Source organism: Acromyrmex echinatior, chromosome 19 (assembly GCF_024713525.1).
Source record: "Acromyrmex echinatior isolate Ae372 chromosome 19, ASM2471352v2, whole genome shotgun sequence".
NCBI lineage: Eukaryota > Metazoa > Arthropoda > Insecta > Hymenoptera > Formicidae > Acromyrmex > Acromyrmex echinatior.
The window spans coordinates 4460346-4477048 of record NC_141870.1 but is presented as its reverse complement, the minus strand read 5'-3'; the positions used below and the strand labels follow the sequence as shown (position 1 = coordinate 4477048).

The 16703-nt window shown below is 36.6% G+C and overlaps 1 long non-coding RNA gene across 1 annotated transcript in view; it reads left to right on the top strand.

The window, feature by feature from the left end:
* The first annotated feature begins 768 nt into the window (after positions 1-768).
* Positions 769-16703, top strand: part of LOC147906651 (uncharacterized) — a 332649-nt gene continuing 316714 nt past the window's right edge. Inside the window, exon 1 of the long non-coding RNA XR_015548249.1 lies at positions 769-888. This is a non-coding gene — a long non-coding RNA (uncharacterized LOC147906651). The remainder of the gene's footprint in view (positions 889-16703) is intronic.

The following is a 16703-nucleotide window of genomic DNA, read 5'->3' as shown; positions in this document are numbered from 1 at the left end:
GAATACTTTTTGCACTCATTATATATTTAATAGGAGCAGTGGCGACTCATATTAGGTTAAATTTGACATTATAGATTTACAGTATTCTGTTGCGTCTGTATCTTTATAAAATTTAGTTAACCGGTATGAATGACTCGAAGTTCGCACGACTAATAAATGCGTCGCGACGCTGGTCGTTTGTCGCGAATAAAATTTACCTTCTAAATAATCAGAATATGGTATGTCCATAATAAGATGTCCAATACTTTTTCAAAATTGTACGAAAAGAATTTTACAACAGTTACAAACTACGTTCTTTATTGAACACAGCTAACGGCTATGTTTACACGGTGCGTAGCCGCGACCTTGTTTATTGAACAAAGATGCCTATCGTATAGGCCGCGGACTAAACGCACAATGTAAACCAGGCTATTGTCTCGCACGGTTTAAGAGAGTGGCACACACAAAAAGTAATACGACATAAGTAAAGTACGTACATATTTCTATCTTGAATATACACAAGGATACATTTTCGAACGGTTCACTCACGTTTCGACTGACTGCCGATTCGACTCGACTCGCGTTGTATCGACTCGCGTGTGGCGTGGCGTGGCGTGGCGTGGCGTGGCGTGGCGTCGGTGTGAAGTTGGCGACGTCAAGACTCTCGGTGAATCGCTGAATTCAAGCGGAACAACGGTAGCCATGATGATCGAGCGTTTTACGTCGGGAGTGTAATAAGTATATCGCGATCGTCGTATTGTGACAATTAGTTCTTTCTCGATCGTGTTTTCGCGAGTGTTGTCTCGTGAGTATTTCATCTCGTGAGTGTGTGGTGAATTTCAACGGAACTGGAGACGAGAGAATGCAGTGCCTGTAGAAGATCAGCTTCATCGGCAGGACGTCGTATCGGTGAGCATCTTTCTTTATTAAATCTAATATGAAATAACGAGTCTGTGAATAGTACGGTTAAATATGATATTTCACAGAGTTTTGAGAAAGAGAGAGAGAGAGAGGGGGGAGGGAGAAGGAGAGAGAGAGAGAGAGAGAGACTGAGATAGAATATATTATTGTAACGACATTAACGAGATTTTAATCAAGTTGTTAGGCTAATTATTATTTTGAACGCGATCGTTCATCGCATTTCTTTCAAGCATAACAAACGCAAGGCCTTGAAAAGTAAAACCTTGAAAAAAAAGTCGTTAAAAATCACACATGCGATTATGGCGTTGAATATTTTTCGAATCGTATTTATTATCGCGCAGAAGAATAATAAAGCATATAAGTACATGATATCAATTAAACACTAGCTATTTTTTAGGATTTCGTTCTTCCGGATTCTTCCTTCATCGTGATAATCGCGTGCCTCGCGTGCCGCCACGTCATGTGTAAAAGTTGAAAAATTATTTTCCATCAGTATGCGGCATCCGGCGGGACGCGAATTGCGAATTCAGGGCACGACGGCTTGCTTCCTCAGTCTCGGCCTAACAAAGTTACATACTCGACCCGCACCCCTGTCAATAATGCCGTCGAACAACTACGCACGCCAGCGGGGGCGAATGAACTGCATGTTCGTGAACTTTGGGCCTCCTCCTCTCCTCCCCTCCTCACGTCTGCTTTCTCGAAGCTCGTATTTGAGATACGTCAGGTGCAAGAACGGGTCGATTTAATCCTCTAATTCTCCAGATCGACAATAACCGTTTCAAAAGGGTCTCTATACTACCATGTTTTGCATATTCTATTTCTCTCAAACCAGTCCTTAAAAGTACTTTTCCGAGGTCTAATTAAAACGTGTCGCAGTGTAGTTTACAATATTTTTTCCGGAAAAAGTTTTTGGAGAGATTCGCAGTGTCATTAAAATTTCAAGATTCTTTGCTCGTTTTTTCTAGCATGAATTTTATATATATATAAACTCATCTTTTCGATGCAACTCAACTATACATTTACTAATTATCTGAACAACATCATTATATCAATAATTTCTTCAAATTGTTTTCCGGATGTTAAAAATTCTAGTTCTATGCATTACGATATTGGTAGTTTTACAATTAGTTTTCCAAGTATAAATATAAACTATATATATATATATATATATATATATATATATATATATATGTATATATATATACACAGGGTGTCTGGAAATAATCGCCAAATATTTCATGGGCAGGTAGAAAGGACTAAACTGAGTCGAAAAGTCTGCTATTATTTTGCAATTTTCGCAATAGTTAACAAGGTATTAATTACTAAAAATTGCCAAATATTGTTTTGAATAATTTTTTACTTAAATACTATCAACTTTATAGAAAAGCTGCAAGAGACAAAAATCATTTATTTTCTTCTCATAAAGTTCTAAGAATTTTTTGAGAATTTTTTATCAACTTTTTAGTACTGCATTTTCTCATTTTTACCAACATGAGGAAATACGGTATTAAAAAATTCTGAAAAAATTCTAAAAAAATTCTCAGAACTTTATGAGAAGAAAATAAATGAGTTTTGTCTCTTGCAGTTTTTCTGTAAAGTTGATAGTATTTGAGTAAAAAATTATTCAAGACTAATATTTGGCAATTTTTAGTCATTAATATTTTGTTAACTATTGCTAAAATTGCAGAGGACTTTTCGACTCAGTTTAGTCCTCTCTACCTGCCCATGAAATATTTGACGATTATTTCCAGACATCCTGTATATATACCCTATATATATATATACATATCAATGCCATAATATATTAATGCATAAATTTAAAATTAACGCATATATTTAAAACTACAATTTGTAAATATATTGAAAAATGCTATATTCGTAATTTTCAATATCTGGATAACAGAAGAAATCGATGTAATGGCACATTATTCGAATAATTAATTTCGTGAATGCGATAATGCACAATTTTAGAATATTTTTATGAAGACGTAATTTAAAGAATATGCCCTTACAAACAATCGTTTTAAAGTTATAATCCGCCAATATATTGATAATTTCTTTAAATTGTTATCTAGTGTTAAAATTATGATTTTACGCACATTACGACATTAATAATACCCTTAGAAAAATGTTTGAAAATTGGAATCAAAAGAATCGATAATCGAAATTCTGAATGATATAATTAGAATTCCAATTATCTCAACTAGAATCCTAATCGATTTAATTAAAAAATTCTGATTTGTCCATTTTCAATCAGAATTCCAATTAATCTGACTAGACATTTTTCTCAATATACATTTATATATATTATATTTATATTTGGACAACTAATTGTGAAATTTGCTACACTAGTTTGAAGAATAGTCCGAAGAAATCAATCTATATAATGGCGCATTATCCGGACAATTAGTTTCGTGACTGTATATAGACGGTTTTGTGATAGCGAGAAAGGGACAATAATTCCGAGGAATGGGAACGGTGCACGACGATGTCATTGTAAGCGGACGATTTCGAATTAAATTGTCCCCTGTCACGCTTGCCGAATATTAGTCTGCATAAAAACCAACTGTTGCTCCTTGCGATGGCACGACCTGGAGATCGATCGGACGAATGTCGTCCACCTCCTGGCGAGACGCTTCGACTAGAAAAAGAAACTAGATTCTGCGATAACTATCAATATTTCCGCGAGAATGCAATGTACGATTTCTACAGGACATTCTGATGCCATAGAGATTCTATTTTATGCAGCTGTGATTTATAAGCAACGTTACTTCGATATACATTTCAAAGTCGACAATTTCATTTTTTTCGATTAACTTCGCATGTCGTTTACGTTTAAACGTGTCTCTCGATGTCGTGCAATTTCGAATGCAGCTCGAGTGACATTCATATCCAACTTTTTGAGAAAACTCGCACGGCCAATTCACTGGGACATGTCCTCCGTGTTCTCTTCAATAGTAAAGTCTCAATACGAGACATGGCTTTATTTCTTCTTTCTCCGTTGAATATCTGCTCGAGATATGAAATCTTCAAACATGATGTTCCACCAACCACGATATTCCAATATCTGTTCCGATTACGTCTTGATATTTTAATCTTTAAACAAGCTCAGGCAACATCTAATATGATTTTTGCATGCTCTATCTAAAGCGCTTTTCTAAGAAAGTTAATTCCGATATCGAATTAGGTCGCGTCGATTCTTAATACAGAGATATTTCTACATTTTATACGAGATAGCAGTAAGTGCAATCCATGTTGAATACTTATGTAGCTTTAACTTCTGAAGATCTTAATAGCTTACAATTTTATCGTCGCGGAATTAAGTTACATTGGTTTCCGATAATCGCAGTCACGAATATTCGCGCGCGCCTCGTAAGGATCGTGTTCGCATAAATCTAATCGCACTTCGCGATATCGACGGATCGATAATGTCACACGCGGAATAAAGCGGCGACGCGGTCATTTGTTTCGTGCTTCCGAGGACGGTGTACGCTATCCGGACCACAAAAGGACTCGATACGATTTTATGGGGACAATCTATTTCGTAGGACATTACTTTTATCGCGGTAAGTGAAATGGACAAAATTGCGAACGGGTTTACGGGTGTAAACTTCCAGTCGCGCTTTCAGAGAACGTCCCCGGCGAGAACGGATGAAATTTCTTGAAGATGACCGGCAGGAGCGCGGCCGGAATTCGAAAAATGAAAGACCGCCGCCGCCGCCGCGGATCGATTTTATCTCGCTCGACCTCTCGTACTTTATCAAACCTCCAGCACGCACAATGAACCGACTGGCCGATTTCTCCAACTCTTTTTGCTTTCGTAATATTTCTTTCTCTTTTCTTCGCTTTCTTTCTCATCGAAAAAGAAATTTCGTGATGAAAGTTGAGTGAATACAACATAATTTCGGAAAGAGTTAGTGAAATCGTTGCCAAACGTTCTCGTTAATGATAAATAGAATTTATCGTAGAGTTTATATGCACCACGATCACAGTATTAAAAGAAGACTAATGTGTCTTTCTAGCGATAAGAATTTTTTGTTCGCACTTGGGGAAAAGCGTAGCAAATCTGAGAAAGTGGATTAGATCGAATATTCCTTCATTCTTGTGGGAGATAGAATGAGAAAACCGATAATCGTGAACAGGAGTAGAAATAGAATGTACTAATTTTCCATTTACTTGCTTTTACCTTACTTTCTTTTATAATGCTTGAAACTATTTATAATATTTATGTTTACACGAATAATTACACAATCAATAAGTATTACATACACTGAGAAAAATATCTGGTTGAAAATGGATGAACAAGAAAATTTTGATTAATCAGAATCATTCTAGTTATCTCAACTAGAATTTTAGAAGATTTCACCTAAAAATTCTGATTCGTTCATTTTCAATCAGAACTTTAATTAATTTAACCAGATATTTTTTTTAGTGTATAAATAATACTTACACTCTAAATTTCTTGTGAAATCTCATTCCAAGAAAGTGAAAATATTATTATAAAGAAAAAATGGAAATATTTCACTTCTCGAAAAAGAGTGACTATTTTCATTCTTTTTAAAAGTGAAATCTCATTACAAAAAAAAAGTAAGATTTCTAAAAAGAGTGAAGATCGTCACTTTTCTCAAGAGATGAAATATTTCCATTTTTTTTTTAAAGAGTGATTGCATTTTCACTCTCTTCTCACTGCAAGAAATTTAGAGTGTAAATAAGATTAAAATAGTGATATTTTAAGCAATTATATATATAAATTGCGTAGAGAATTTCGTGACAAGGTTGTTGCCGGAAGGGCTTAAGCCCTTTAAGCAGCAGCCTATTGTCGATTCCAGCGTCGTAGTCTGGATTCAACCGCGACAATTCGAGCGTGCAACGATAGAAAATGAGAGAGAGAGAGTGGTGGCCGCGGATCGCTTTCGTGTCGCCTAGCCAGCCGCGCTTATCAAACCTCGGGCACGCGCAATGAACAAAGTGGCTGAACCCCCTCACCATACCTCTCTCCACCTCCTTCATCCCCATTGCCCTCCTCGCCTCGCCTGAGGAGCAATTTCGTGGTGAAATTTGAGCGAATGCCGTGTAAGTCTCGGAACCGCGGACAATTTCGTGGTAACGTTAACAAATACCGTTGCACACTCGTGTCCCGTGCCATGTTTCCGGGCTGATAGTGAACCCCGCGCAGTCGCCACGTTCTGTCCTCCCGCGACCTCACCACCCTCTCCTTCCACACAGCCGGAAATTAATATGAAATTGGTCTGTAATCCGGATAGTCTGCGCGCCGTAGACGCAAGAAAATGATCTTCGGGCACGTGGCATTGCGTGCCCGGGCCACTCGTTTAAATACGACCGCGTGGATTATTTCCTCCCCCGCCGTACCTCAACTTCACCAACCCGCCCGATCGTAATCCCAATTTTGCTCTTTGCCACCGTTATACCATCCCCTTTCGACGGTCTATCTTATTCTCCGGCATGAACGTTTCTTTGCCCTCTCTCGTGATTTAGAGTCGCCGCGACTCAAGGAACAAGGAAACGAATTTTGCTAATTCCTATCCCGCGATTCCTTCCGCCGCGCGTAATACGTTGGAGAGGGAAGAATTTGAAGGTACATCGCTAGATGATTATACGCTTCTGTATGAAATATATTTTCCCCGAGTTTCCGAGACCTCCGTTTGCGTGCACACAAGAAGTACAGACAAGTATAATAAATTAAGTACGGAAAAAGTATTAAGTGCAACACACACACACACACACATATACACGTAATATGCAAAAAACACGCACAAGCACACAAGTGCAGAGTTAAAAAGCTACTATGAAAGAAATGAAAATTGCATCATGTAACACCAAAATTTAATTTCAAGCATCGTTACTATATAATCGTAATATACTATGCGCTGGTAAAGCGACGTGTTTGCTATTAAAGCGAAATTCCAGTAATGCAATCCAGATTTGACTTCATTGCGAATTAGTGTAATCGTACGCGTGGAACTATGCGATATTAGATCGAGTTGCTGGCCAATATTTTATAGGGTAGTATTAGCTATTTTATGGTAATGTACGACCCCAATTTGCATGTTCATCTAATCCACAACGTATTAAACATTCAATAGTTCATTATACTGCAAGCGTAGCATTAAATAAATACCACGGTGTGCTTGACGCAAATGATGTGTTCCATATTCGGAAGAAAATCTATTCGCTAGAACGCAATCGCGCCTAAGTCTTCAATTCAACGGCGCATATTTTAATTTTTTTCACCCAAATTCCTTCGTGCTTGTGAATCTGCATTTCGCGAAGGTAAAGAAAGTCTTAATGGGGACAGCTTTTATAATTCTCGCAGAAACCTAATTTTTTTTAATCAATTCCATCTGTTTCGTCGGAGTCTCGAGAAAAGAGGAACAAGTACTTTTACAGACTAGGTCTTCCTTCATTTATTAAAAGAACTAACTTTCCAAGAGTCAAACAAAATTTCTGCGTCGAGAAAGGAAAACTTTCTCATTAAGACCATTAGATCAATGAGCGAATTCTCATTTCTTTAACTTTTCGTTCTGTCGTTTATTGTGAATAACAGACTGACCAAAATGTTGTACGTATTTCCTTTTTACTTAATAAGATTTTATGAATCTATTTTTATAAATATATTTATTTTATACTGTAGACGAGTTTCACATATTTTCATTGAATAAATAAGAAATTTCTTAGCATAGACCAAACTCGATTTTATCGCTTCCATTTTGCCTCTTGCTGCTGAATGTACTAAATCCGAGTGGTGGGTTGGTCCGCGACGTGTCTAATCCAGTGGGAAAGTGCCGCGTCGGCATTTAATCCTGCCGATCCCACGGATAATCGAGGCGATGGTGTATACATGGAAGAAACATTCCGTTAATCTTGAAATATATCAGCGCGACCGTATAAAAGAACGGGACCGTTCGCCAAGCCAATTTTAACGCTCGAGTAATTTCGAAATTTTTCGAACCAGAGAAACGAACGTACGACATCGCAAGGTCGGACTTTTTCGTCGCGGAATGACGAGCGTGGAATCACTGGATGTTCCGTGCATTATCTCAGAAACAGATTTCTATCCATCTTCATTCGGCTGACGTTGCATCACCTGTTGTATATAAGCGTGAGGATGGAGGGAACAAACACACAAGAAAGTTGCTCGTTGGGGATAAGAAGCGAGATATCGTTGAGCTCCATCTTGTTCGTTTCTTCTAGGAGTTAGAAATAACACGGAATGTATTTCAAAAATGCACTATCGTGAAAAGAGAGAGAGGGGGGAGGAAGGAATAACGAGTACACTTATCTACGCCATAATCGCGTTATCCACCGGAGCTGTTGTTTCTCGTTCCACTATCGTGCCTGCAGTGTGTGTACCTCATCGAAATGTGATGCTGCGTAAAATAAAGGTATAGAATGTTGTTACCGGAGAGAATGCACACACTCGTGCTTATATGCGAGGTAAACATGATGGCGTAGACAAGCTCTCCTTAAGTAGAAGAACGTTCGAAATTTCACTTTTCCTACTAGACGAAAATTCACTTATCTCAGAAAACGAAGTATAACGCAAATGATTGGTGCAAGTAAGACGTTCGCAAATATTTTATATTCTTATAGATTTATCTTCTTATAGATTTTATTCGAGGGGGTAACTAGCTGAAATGTTGTTCCACAATTTACATGATTTCATTTGTGTGATTTTATATAATTTCATCTTATTACAAATAATTTTCTTCACTACGTACATCATTTGGTAAAATAAAATAATTAAATTTTATTTAATATTACACAATGATTTCTCGTGATTGCATATAATTATCGGATTTTACATAGGGATTTCATATGAATTTTATAATGATTTCGGTGGAGGGGAGGGGAGACTTTGTCCCACGATTACATTAAGTGATTACCCCCTCGATTTCATTCCGCCACCTCCGATACGAATCTGAGATAGAATGTTGAGTAACGAAATGAGTAAAGTTCTGATCGAATGTACCTTTCATTGTCAGTCAAGACAAATATTTATCGTTACGGCAATCATGCGCAAGGGGATATTGTGATTTATCGTCTGGTAGACACTATAATGTAAGTGAGACAACGAACGTGCCACGAGCTCGACGATGATTTAAATATCTCGAAGCCAGGGGGCGAAACGTCACCCTCCTTTGCGCTATCATTTTTTTTCTTCCTTCTCTCGTGGTAGAAGAATAAGATTTTCTGCCAACCCGCCTTGTCAGTCAACCGCTCCCTCCATATTTTGCGCTCGTTTTAAAGGGATATTATCTCTGAGACATCAAGGTCCCAATAACACTGCATTGTGACGATGAATCACTGAAACTGTTCCATTCCTTTCTACCCTCGGGTATTCCTTTAAAAAAATTTGAAGGGTGCCATGACGTTAATTAAGCTGCGCGTAGAACATCATTGTTTCTCAAATCTGGTAATCGGATCTCGACTATTTTCCTGTCAGAAATTCACCTTTCGGGCATTTATATCACAAAAGAAATATGAAAAATATAAAAACACGAAAAATACTCCTGACATTTACATTATATTGTGATTGCAGTCCGCGAATTATCCAATCAATTTTTACAATACCGAGAGCAAAGGAAATAAACGTAAAAGTAAAAATATCAATTTAAAATAGATCGGAAAATGGACCAAAGAGATAAAAGGAGAAAAAGGTTATGTCGCGACGAGTTCGGACATTTGTATGCATTCGGCCGTCATACTATTGGCTTTGGAATCATAATAGAAAGCAGCTTAGGATAAACGCGCCTTGCACTTCGCTTCCAAGTCGGAAATGTCATTTGTATTGAAACAACGTGCAACAAACGCGATGGGGCCGCGGAAAAATATACAATCTGCGAAATGTACTGCAAAAACTGCCGAATGCGACCGACGGGACACGTTTTAACGCCCGTTAATCCGCCCGTTATCGATAATCGATCGTTGGCTAGCGAAAATCGACTTAGTCCGCGCGCTGTCCGAACGACGAGAGAGAGAAGAGTTTTTCTCCATTACGTCTGGTACAAGCCGACGGTACCTCGTGCGCGCCCCCGACCCTTTCGATTCCCGAAGGGATCAGTGGCGGACAAAGGTCACTCATATGCAGGCTGCTCATAGATCATGGTTAGTCCGACCCCCACGGTTGTCTGCCGGCTGCCCATAAGACTCGACCTTAGCATCCTCAATTATCCATGGGGATAGCCACCATCGTTTCCCCAAGGAGTGCACCCGCGATGGTGGTCGGCCACAAAAGTTTCCTTTATAATTAAATCATTAATTTGGCGGGGAAGTTTCTTTGTTTCCTAGACCTTGATCCTCCCTTGGCACGGTGAATTATCTTTGTCTTTTTCTTCCGGATGTTTAAACATTTCCCTCATGTTCAAGAAACGTAAGAATGCCTCTTTTGTGAATATTTTTATTCTATTTATGTCTGGAATTTATAATATTTAAGCGCCATATTTTTATATTTGCACTTAAATATCATAAACATTGATACGGTTAAGAAATTTGTATTGTATACTTTGTATTTATTTATATTGATTTTTTAAATTATTGCATTAAAAATTTTGATCGACAAGAGTGCAAAGAAAATATATTTTATATTTCTTATCACATGTATCTTTTCATATAAGTAAAAAAGTTATATTTCTTTGAAAGGTAACGGCGGTTCCATAAAACGAAAATTAGTTCTAGGCAGAAGCCTGAAGCAGCTATAATCCAAAAGTTGGCCAAACTTTTGTAAAAGGCATTTTAGGTAGCCTAGAACTAGTCCCAAACTCATTTTCAACTTCGTCTCGTTTCTACAACATAACTTAAACCTTGCCGTAGTCTTAGACTTTTTTACGCAGTATAGATGTGATTTCTAGCGTTGTTTTAAGCAATTTAAATGTACGTCAAACATTTCGGTAGCGGTTTAAAACAGACAATATTCGTATATATTAAACTTCAAGTTTAATATTCGTATAAATTGAACTCCATTGATCTTTCTTTGCTTTTATATGATTGATAAAGGATTATGTAAAGTAAAGATGGATACCATTTGTCTTAACGTAGCATCAATTGTATCAAAAATATAGCTGTGAAATTGAAACTATACCGCGAGGAAATAGGAGTTTGGATATCAGAATTTCATGGCGATATTCTCAGGATTTATGATAGATTCATGATTTGATTCCAATATACGATTACGAACCGTACATCGACGAGTTCTCTTTTGAGGATTTGACGGAATAACTGTCAGTTTATATATTTAATATCTTTTATCATATATTTGTTATACCTACCTTTAGAATATCTATAAAGATATTCTTAGATGTGAACATAAAATAGGTTAAGCGTGAATTCATGAACATTTAATACCGTATATAATATTTAAGGTGTCAATTAATAAATCTTTCCGCTTGTTCGCCACATCCGTTTATATATATATATATATATATATATATATATATATATATAAAATATATATATATAAAATGCACTATTTAAAATATTTATTCAATCACTAGTTATAGACATTACTTTTGTATTACTTTTGTTACTTTGCTTCTGGAAACTAAAAATACGTTTGACACAATTTGTGCTGCAATATATGTTGCCTGTATCAACGATTGGAAAGAGTTAATTCTTACATTACGAAATAAACACATAAAAAGAATCTCCACGAAGGGATTATATTGCAATAATAAAAGTTTCATGGCAATGCTCAATTTTGCAACTGTAATAAGAGTAAACACGGAGCGTAAATCGAACGCCGGAAATTCTAGAACCCCCATCGGCAAACGTAGAGTAAACGCAACACACGTTCTTGATATTTTCACGCCTCAATAGCCTTAACTTCGAAAATGGGTCACGATAGCCGTGAACGAGGAATTATATCCGCGGTTCTATACTTCGCCGTTTGTAGTTGCAAGTCTAATCCTACCATCTCTCGACGATGCTGTTCCTCGATCTTTCGCATCCTCTCTCGCTATCCGTTGACTCCTATTTTTGTTACACTTTTCATCACTATACTTCCATGTTCAAGTTTTTTGTAGCGCTTTGAAAGTTTGTATCTAGATATATACAGGATGTCTCAAATTTAAATGATCAAATTTTGGGAGCGTGTAGGGGATTGATTAAATTAAGAAAAAAAAATCTTTTAGAGATTGTTCGTTTTTATTTCATTTTGGAGAAAATCGCAAAAAAAAAGAATAAAACGTAGTTTTCATTTTTGTATTTATTTATTACTTATTTATCCATATTTATTTATTTTTTATTTTGTACGGACAGCTCGTGTTGCAGCCAAACACTAATCTGATCAACGTAATGATTCGTCAACCCGACACTTTTCTATCTGGAAATTGGCGCGCATACTCTTGCATTACCTCTGAAGCATTATCGCTAAGTCATACATGAAAACAATAACATATTGAAAATTTTGTATTTTTTTGCGATTTTCTCCAAAACAAAGTACAATAAAAGAATTTTTTTTTCTTAATTTATCGGTTCCCTACATATTCTCGAAGTTTGAGATATCCAGCATTTAAATTCGGGACACCCAGTATATCGGCCACCAAATTAGAATTCAGATTACATTACTGCACATTCGCCGCCGTTTAATTCGCAAAGATATACTAACGAACTTTATAAATCGAATAACGACAATTAACAATATACATACGTACGAGTGTATGAACGTACAAAAAAAATCTGAGTTATTACTTATTTATTGACATATAAGCTAATTTATTACTTATTAGTAGTTTATAGACATATGGAACTTTTTTTTAGTTTTACCAATACTGAGTTAGAATAAAATATATCGACAATCGTAATATTTAGAGATATATGCGCTTTGGTAATTTTTCCAATCATTTATATTGTTCTAACTTGTAGTAAGATCTTCATATTTGATACTTTTTGAATATTTTCGATTCTTGTCGGTCATTTATCGATGTATATAAGCCGTTTTGAAACGATTAACTATTTTAAGATTAATCACATGTTTCATAAAAGTCGTCTATCACAATTATCATAATTCATTTACTTCAAATGCCGTATGGATTCATCGCGATATGAATGAGTGACAATGACAGTGCTCCTCTTACATAATCTATTATCTTAGCATATAAGAATTATAAATTTGCAATGCATCTGTGAATGGCGATTTATGAAAATCGTGTTTATAGACTTCGTGTTTCGAATTGTCTGTTAAGTCGGCATTATTGAATAATAATTGTCTCAGTAATACATGACGTGCTGGCATTTCTTCATCTATTTGTCGACCTGCATTTAATATCAATAAGAATTATGAATAAATAATTAGTGATAGATCAGTTTTAATAAATGAGCTATTTATTTTGTCTATGTTGGACAAACTTTAAGAATCGCTTAACATCTGCATTATTTTCTCTTTTATCAAAGGAAGTGTAGATCGTAAGTGAGCGTTTTATTAGAGATCGGATATTGCCCTGTATCATCTTCTGTTAAAAGCGTCTCTCAAAACAAATTATAAAACTTTTAATTGGGAAAGCAATTAATTATTCGGCCAAATTAATTAAAATAAAATTCTGTAAGCAGATAAGCCGTATGAATCTAACCTGGTGAACCTGGCAGTAGTCCCCTCTTAATATTAATATCTTTCTTTGATATAATTATTACCTTTCCGTTTCTGGCTTGCCTCGCAATTAATTATTTATTCCTGCAGAGATGTAATAAATTTCAATTTAAGGTGCATAATAATAATAACAACCCAGAGACTTATAACCGTTTACGTACTGTATATCGTACCAATTGTTTCAGAATTGTATTTATTTGTATTTTACCTGGATCGATACGGCAATTTATGAACTCGTGAAAATGCTTGCTTACGCATAAACTCATAGCAAGCATTACATTTTGTGCTCACAGTGCCGTACCTTTACAAATCTAAATCCGCTTAAACCCTGTTTTAAGCCGTTTAATTCGCTCATGACTGACATTTCTATATGCAAACATACGTTGTAATTTTGTAACTGTTTACTGCGTATTCCTCCGCACGATTAAGTTAATAAATAAAAGATGTTAAATATACGCGTTTATATCCAGTCAGTCAAAAAATCGCAAATTTTGTACACGATTCGAATTCCGCGTTATCGATGTACGGCACAAATGCCGTAATATCATAGGTTTAGAATCACGTATATTACACTGGAAAAAGAGTCCGGTTTGCATTAATTGGAATTCTGATTGAAAATTGAGAATTTTCTGATTAAATCTATTATAATTCTAGACGAAATAACGAGAGAATTCTGATTGATATGAACAGAATTTTTTAATTGATCCATTTTCAACCAAAAATTTTTCTCAATCTAGACTTTGCCATCGCACATTTTTGATATTTGAAAGTTCCCTACGTTATTCGTACTGTAATAATTATTCTTTCGTTTTTATATTAGATTTTTATTCCTCTTATATCTCCAATTGCCGTTGCCTTTGTAAAGGACGATAGAAATTATTATCGACAAGATGGCATGAAATCGAACAATTCCGTCGTTTCTCACCCTAATTGCGCACGACGTCCATGTCGTGTGCTAAAGTTCAATGCCAGCAGCAGTACAAAGTGAACTTCCATGCGGTTTCCAGGGAGAGATTCCGTACGTCCCTGGCGAACGCGTTGCACCAAGCACGCCATTTTCGAGCACAACGGCTCTAATTAAGTGTCAGACGCACCGGGTGAAGATGACACGCAACCGCGGACGATAAGGCGGTTAAGGGGTTAAGGCTGCGGTCGGCGCTGTTGTGAAAAGAAGTCGAGAGAAAGAAGCCGGCACGGCGAAACACGCGCGGTAGAATTAAAAGCCTGGAGGGCAAGCTCCTCTTATCCACTCGACGAAACGCGATAATGGCTCAGCCACGCTGTAAATCTTACGGATTAATCCTCCGCGCCTTCGCCGCAAATTTCCTTTCTTCCGCTCTTTCGCACCGTTTTGCCATATTTCTTTATTTTGTTCCACCCGCGCGCATCTCTTCTTATACACTGTTCTGCAAGAATTTTGAACCGATTTTTTTTTTTAAGAGGAAAAGAACGGTTGAGTAGAAAATGATTGATTACTTAACTGGAAAAATGATTTATCCGTAATCACTGCTAGACATTGGAAAACAATTATATCATTTTTCTTTTGTGACATAATCTGAAATAATTCCTTTTTAAATACGACTCATTTAATTTCTATGAAATAAGATTCTTTCTGTCAAAGATAGAAAAAGATAGGTGCACGACTAATATTAATATTGACATATAAAGGAGACGCATACTTCGGTCTTGATTGGTTGAGACATATAAGACTTTCTTTCAGTTCTCTTGCACTTCCACCTACATTCTCCTTACTTGTCTCCCAAGACAATCCAGAAACGAGCTACGCCCGCGACAGGATAGAGCGAGTTGACGTTAACCGGTAATTACCGCTAATGTCCCGTCTCGTCGCCGTTCAAAGCTCACGAGTAGGTTCTTCCTACTACTCTCTGTCGCTCGGCCGTTCAAACGGGGAGACTACTTAGCAGAATTGCTACCTCGAATGTCGCGGACACTTCCGTGCAAACGGAACGCACAATCGAGACGAACAGCGACATCGGAATTGCTCGTAAATAAAAACGCTTTAAAATAGTTCTTTTGACGTTCGAGTGAGTGCACAATTTATGTAAAATAAGAATTGAGTTAAAATTAAATTGATTTTAATGCTGACAAAAATTACTTAGGAAAATCGTAGGTATAAATAAGAAATTTAGAAGTTATACATAATATGAAAAAAATCATTACAAAATATATTGTATTTTATGTAAATAATAGATCTAATTTTTTAACATACTTATATGATAATAAATTTCATAAATCAATTTGTAACAATACGATTTGCGAAAGAATTTTTTAATAAAATAGGAAATATGAGGATAAAAATAATATTTGTAGCAGCTGCTGTGAAATTTAATTATATAATAACACGTGAGTACTGAGACAGGGAAAATAGGACGGGATGCGGAGGAAACGATGTTAAAATACAGTTGAAGTCAGAGCACAAGATACTACGGAGTGCTGTTTTTGATGAAATTCAGTTGCACCAGCAATTTACTGAGTACTTCCATAATGAATACCGCTGTAGTGATTGCGAGGATGCAGTGGTCATACGAAAGCACGTGCAACGCGGTTATGGTGACGCCGCACGGTCCTTAAAAGCCGTTATCTTATTACATTTGTAGGCGTTGCTTCGCCGCACGTAGGAAGAATTTACACAGAAAATTGAAAAATTTTAAGTAGACATTTGTAATGTAATTAAGACAAAATAAACAGTGCATCGCAAAACTGTCGTGGAGTTTACCTTATCTCTCGCAGCTGTGCAAATATTTCAAGACTTTTCCGTGTTTCGTGCGAATTATTGTCACTTTAAAGGTTGCCTCGGCAAAGACAGCGAATCGCAGGTGCATCTACGACTTAGGTGAAAAGCGGACTGTTCCCGGAACATAGAGATCGGCCGTGCGAGGAACGATGAGTCAATAATGGCGCTTTAAAATGGCTTAAAAGTTGCGAAACAATTCTCGAAGCCTCGGGAAACTGACAAATGCCATCAAAGTTTTAATACCAAAGTCATTTAAAACTTCGGCCCATCCGTCTCGTGGCTCGCGAATGGAACTTGTCGCTTCACCGTCACCATCCTCCGCTCGATCTGTTCTTCTCTCTTACATTCTTTTCTTTCCATCACTTACTCTTCGTCTTTCTATTTGGTTCAGGGTGTTGCAATATTATCAGACAAAAATAATATTTTTTACTATTACTATATTTCTAT